The sequence below is a fragment of the Rhinatrema bivittatum genome, chromosome 11, assembly GCF_901001135.1.
Source record: "Rhinatrema bivittatum chromosome 11, aRhiBiv1.1, whole genome shotgun sequence".
In the NCBI taxonomy this organism is placed as follows: Eukaryota; Metazoa; Chordata; class Amphibia; order Gymnophiona; family Rhinatrematidae; genus Rhinatrema; species Rhinatrema bivittatum.
This window is the reverse complement of record NC_042625.1, coordinates 35,482,113-35,488,584: the sequence shown is the minus strand read 5'-3', so window position 1 is coordinate 35,488,584 and position 6,472 is coordinate 35,482,113.

Here is a 6,472-nt window from a genome sequence, read left to right as displayed (position 1 = left end):
CAAAAGCAATCTCAAAGTGCCTCACTTCTTCCGCATTTGCACTCGTTAACAAAGAACAGGCAAGATCAAAGAACTGTGCCTGATAGAAGCAGATGCAATAACAACACCACATCCCAAACCCTGGTATGATTAGAGGTTCGGAAGATACCAGCTGCAGGAGAGTGCCCCCACCTCCATCTCCTACAGGTCTGAAAAACACAGTTGAATGGAGGAGTAGCCTAGTGGTTCATACACTCCTCTTAGTGCAGCAGGCTAAGAAGCAGGGAAACCAGCATTGCAATCTCCCTCTTGCTTCTTGTGATCTGGGGCAAGTCACTTCAGTCTCCATGGTCTTGCGTACAAACTTAGATTGTGAGCCCTCTGGGGACAGAGAAATACCTGCATGTAATCCACTTCAAAAGAAAATAAATAATTGCATGCATTTCAAGCCCTCAGCTATTTAGAAAAGTCAAGGCAATTTTACTGAAGGGGTTGATTGTATTTATAACTAGCCTAGCAGCACTTCCTAGGGGAGGTGCAACTATACACTGACAGAACATGTTTTAGAAGTAAACTAAATCTGTATTGTGATTATGAAAACATTGCTGGCGGCATACTCTTCATAAGATGGATGTTGCCTTCTCTGACACCTTTTGTGTGAAATCAGTGTGCACAACGCCTGCAGCATTAGGTAATCCGTTACCATCTTTATTCTGCCATACAAAGAATGTCTTTAGTTTCAGGCTCTTCACCATGGAATAATGTATTGGATAAAATGCACACACGCTGCATTTCTCCTCTTCCCCAAGGAGACCTTAGCTTACTGTTTGGAGCATTTCCATTACCCACACAGTCTGGTTCTGACTTCCAGCTCGCAGAAGGGAAGGCCTTGCTGTCAGTGCTGACCTCACTACTGCCCGATGGCAGGACTCAGGGACACATTTGACTTCGTAATCAGCCTTTGTACCTTTTCTTCTATACCAGGAGTAATCAAACTACAGCCCAAAGAGCTAATTTTTCTATTCCTCCATGTTTTTCCTTCTCACAGCTGGATCTGGTCGGGGAGGGGGGGTTTCTCCACACACAGAAGCCGAAGAAATGCTGGCAGGGTATCTCAGGGCCCTCTCGTGGGAGAAAAGTCAAATTCACCTGCACAAATTAAGGACAGCCATTGTGGGGAGGCCAGGCCAGGCCCTGTCAGTAGGAGAAGAGCCAGCTAATCCACCCATATCTTATATTATTTTTACTCACTGCATAATTAAGCTCTGGCATGCATTGCCGGAGGATGTGGTAAAAGCTGTTAGTATGGATGGGTTTAAAAAACATTTGGACAAGTTCCTGGAGGAAAAGTCCATAAACTATTATTAAGGTGGACTTGGAGAAATTCACTGCTTACCCCTGGGAGAAGCAGCATGGAATTTATTGACTTTTTAGGATCCTGCTAGGCAATTGTGACTTGGATTGGCCACTTTTGGAAACAGGATATTGGCCTTGATAGACCTTTAGTCTGACCCAGTATGGCAAGTCTTATGTTCTTACGAAGCACTGGCAAGAGATGGCAGGTTCCACCTGCAGCAGCTCAAAAAGATGTGAAAGCAGAGCAGGTGAGTGAGTGAGGGGAAAAAGGCTGAGTGAATAGAGGGATGAAGAGTGGGTGAAAGTGAGAGAAGAAGAAAGGATGGGTGGGAAGTGAATGAGACAGAAAAGGGAGGACACCACCTACATGCACTCCTCAGGAGGCAGATGCAGAAAGGGGCAGGATTCCTGTGGGTGTTGGAGAACTCTTGAAACATCATTACTGACACTATCTGCCACCCCTTCCTTTCCCAGCATTTCAGATCATCCAAAGGGACAGACGTGTCTTTTCTCCCACTCCCCACCACTCAGCAATCTCAGTCTTTGAGGGAAGCCCACTCTTCCCCCCACTCCACCCCCATGTGGGCTTTCACTTGAAAAGTTTGGGGACCCCTGTTCTAGATATTCTTTGCATGTCCTCTGCTCTGTCCCAGAATACAACCAGCGCCTCCCCTTGTCAGCATCTCCTCTCCTCCCAGGATCTGAAGAAAGCGCCAATAAAAGGGTGCCCTCACCTGAAAAAATATCAGTCTCCTCCGGGAGCAATGTGGCTACGAGAATCCTCCTCTCTCAAAAAAATACCACAGCCTCTGCTGAAATTCAAATTCTCCACCTTGGAATAAGGAACCTGGTCTTTAGCACTGTCCCCATCTCATCCAGTATTTGTGCTTTCTGCCTCAGTTCCTTGGAAATTAAAAATAAAAAAACGAGGAATCTTGATATTGCTTGTGAACACGGACAACTGATTTTGTCAAGAAAAAAAATGTTTGCAAGTATTGTTGCATAATTAAGAATATACCAACATGCAGGTCTTCTTGTCGAGAGAAACTTAGAATACAGTGTCGGATAAGAGGCACGTGGCTCATCCAGGCTGCCCACTTTACTTCCTGACTTTCCCCTCACTTTCTTCGCAGCTAGGAGTCCTCCGTGCTACTCCTGGGCTTTCTTGAATTCTGCCATTGTTTTTGCCTCCATCTCTTCCAATAACAGTTCCCAGTTTGTCAGTGTGTAGCTGGTAGCTGAGTATTAGCAGAAGCTCCCTTTATATTTAACTGCAGACAAGCAGACAGTACTTTGGCTTGATTTGGTTAATATTTTAGCCCAGAACTCTTCTCCTGCTCTTACAGCTTCCAGACCAATTGCACTTGGCCTCCATTGAGCTATGAGTCTACACCCAAGTACCTGGGGCTATTTCTCCTATTTTATATCCTCTCACTTTTCTCCTATCCTCGTCACCCTCCAGTCACTGGCTGGCACCTTTGAAATGGCAGATGAAATTTAATGTGGACAAGGGCAAAGTGGTGAATATAGGGAAAAATAACCCTTGCTCTAGTTACACAATGTTAGGTTCTCTCTTAAGAGTTTCCACCCAAGAAAGAGATCTAGGCATCATAGTGGATAATACATTGAAATCGTTGGCCTATTGTGCTGCAGCAGTCAAAAAAGCAAACAGAATGTTAGGAATTATTAGGAAGGGAATGGAAAATAAAACAGTGGATGTCATAATGCCTCTGTATCACAGGAGAAAGTGCACAGAAGGGCAACGAAAATGATAAGGGGCATGGAAAGGCTGCCCTATGAAGAAAGGCTAAAGAAGTTAGGGCTGTTCAGTTTGGAGAAGCGATGACTGAGGGGAGATATGATAGAAGTTTTCAAAATCATGAAAGGACTTGAACAGGTTAATGTAAATCAGTTATTTACTCCCTCAGATAATAGAAGGACCAGGGGGCACTCCATGAAGTTAGCAAGTAGCTCATTTAAAACAAATTAAAGAAAATTATTTTTCACTCAGCGCATGGTTAAACTCTGGAATTCATTGCCAGAGGATGTGATTTTTAGCAGTTAGTGTTACTGGGTTTAAAACAGGTTTGTATAAGTTCCTAGAGGTTAAATCCATAAACTGCTATTATGGTAATTAATAAGCATTAGTAGCTTGTGATTTATTTAATGTTTGGGTACTTGCCAGGTTCTTATGGCCTGGATTGGCCTCTGTTGGAAACAGGATGCTGGGCTTGATGGACCCTTGGTCTGACCCAGTATGGCATGTTCTTATGTTCTTATGGAGCTGTGAATGCTGCCTCCAGGGCATCCCACTCTGCCCAACCAGGGGAGCTAAAGATTTGAGCTGGCAATCGGACCCAGCTCCGAGTGACTGAGCCACCAGCCTGGCCTTAAGGTTAACTTTCTACCTGCCATTCGGGTCTGCAGTAAGGAGTGCGTCCTCATGCACAAATTGCCAGCAGACGCTTCCATCTTTCAGCCAAATGCAGCAGCCTTTCTATCCTTAAAAGACATGTCTGCTTTCCACATGAAAGGGCAGTTCCTTGATTTTTTTTTACCCCCTTCTCATTTGTATTGTTCTTTTTTTACCTTTCCTTCTTTTGCACATTATTTCCCCTCATTGCTGTTTCCTTTCTTAGAATCTCACTTCCTTCATGTTTTTACAGCCGTTCTGTTCCAGTTTTCACCCGCACACAGAGCACCCCACGCTGGTTCATCAGTGAAGAGGCAGAATGATTACTAAAATGCCAACACCGTAAAGAACTGCTGAAGAAAATAAAAACACTGCCCTATCCAGTCTGCCCAGCTATTCCTGTTCACACTGCCAACGCTATATCCTGGCTGCCAGTCACAGAGGGTGACAGCTTGTAAAGTATCACTCCATATCCTGGACAGTTGTCATCACCATCCTGTTTTGTATCATCTTGGACAAATAAGCATACAAAATCTACATTTTAATTCACATCTAGCACTCCCTCCATTTTCATGTCTAACCACAAATTTTGTAAACTAAATAGCCACCACTACTAGCATGTCCATTTCCCAAATCGCACTCCTAGGATCGGTGAAGCCTGCCAGACCTAGGCAGCTGTGTGAAAGGCAGGATTTCTAGTTATTACTGGACTCACAGCCTGCCAGTCAGACCCTTATGTTCATTGGTCTATCAAGGATACACCTTGATCACCAACATCCTTGACAGAAAATTGCACCTGAGCACCCACACAGACTGTTGCAGTGAATTTTGGTGCACGGGCAAAGCCAGCTTGCTGTCGAGTTCCTCCAAATTATCCAATTTTGTATGATTAGTGAACTAAAATCAGTGCTGCAATAGTCACAGAATTGTCCATCTGCTGAAATGCTTTGGTTTTTTTGCTTTTCAGCATCTCTGTGAATATAATTTCCCTTTCAGACTTTAAAGAAGCTAGAACACCAGAGGCTGAGCAGGCTGAGACAACTAAATGAGGAGAAAAGGCAATTTGCTCTTCTGATGAACAGAAAGTTAGTGCCAAGGGTCAACAGGCTTTCACCTTTCCTGGCAGACAAAGGCTTTGGAAGATCTTTCTCCACTACCAGCTTTTCAGTCCTCACCTCGAGCAAAAGTAGCCTCCTGAGCTTTGGCACGCAGCCTCTTTCCAAGTCTGATACTGCAGCTCCCCCACCAGCGTCTGCGAAACATCCCTCAGACACCAAAGCCAAGCATTTAAAAGTAAGTCTGAAGCGCAGCAGGTTTAGAGGGGCAGCAGTTTAATTTGAATGCAGAGGGTGGCAGCCTTCCTGTGGCAACGCTTGCCCTAAAACACGGGGGAGCAGGGGAAACTTACTGGATGTGCTCCGTTGACTGGTTTGGACACCCCAACCCTTCCATCTCAGCTTACCAGTTTAAAGCATGCCCAAATCACCAAACTTCTACTTAGGGTAATAATGGCAGGGCCTGGGCTTCCATTAAGCAAACTAGATGGGCGCCTAGCGGGCCAACATTTTAGGGACGGCAATATCTTGTCCCTGCAAGGGGCAGAGGGCTGCTGTGCCAGAGCCATTACCTCCAGGAGGAGGGAGCACTGTGCTGCAGCTGCCACCCATAGCTAAGCTGGGAGAGCGGAAGTGCACGTGCCTAGGGCACCCAAAATGCTTGCACCAGCCCTGAATAATGGCCTATGGAAGACAAGCTGGGGGTCTCAGTCCACTGCTGAACTGGGCAGAAGGGGAAAGGGCATAACCCAGTCCCATCCGTCCCCCGTCCCCCCCCAAAAAAAAGGTTTTAAGTGGCAGTAGGAGAGAAAGAGAGAGAGATAGGCTTGCTAAAATGTTATCTTGGTCGCTGGACCAGTCTGAATCCATTTCCAAAGTGAATAGGTTGCCACACTAACTCCAGCAGGGTCGGGGATTAAACCAGCATCGAAATTAAATGTGGTCCTCTCAGACCAAGATGAATCCAGCAAAGCAGGTTAAAGCCCACTGAGGCACCGTTCACAAATGCAGTAACCATTAGACATTGGGGGGGTTTTTTACAGGTTTTTTTGTTGGTTTTTTTTAGGTTTCTCGTCCTTATTTCACAGCTTCTGTGCCGAAGAAACGATACGAGTGTAGTCAAGCCCGAAAGCTGACAAGAAGCGAGAGTTACCTGCCGACTCCCTAATCACAACGTATCGACAAACTACTGCAGCCCGGCTTCAGGATAAACCAAGGAGGGAATCAGTCAGGTTCAAAGATTGTTTTGCCAAGGGTTTTCATTTCAAGCACAATTGCAGGCACTGGTCCGAGCATCAATGCCATTTCCAAGGGGTTTCTTTTAAGGAATCACAGCTTTGAAATGCTTTAAGTGAAAGGAGGGAAGGTGGGCACATCTCCACCTACTTTGCTTGTTGACAAAAGGCCCCACTCTAGCAACCGTGGCTACAGAAGTTGATCTCATAGAGCAGCAATCACTGCAGCTATGCCTACTATTCAAGCAAAGGTATTTCACTATGAGCATTCATGCAACAATATCAGTTTGCCAGGTATTATTGCAATTCCCCCCCACCCATTGAGTCAAGAAGCCAATTTAAAATATTAACATTGGCCTTTAAGTCACTTCGGAATAAAGGCCCGGTTTATTTAACTAAAGGACTACTGAACTGGGCTTTTCAGGCCCAGAGTG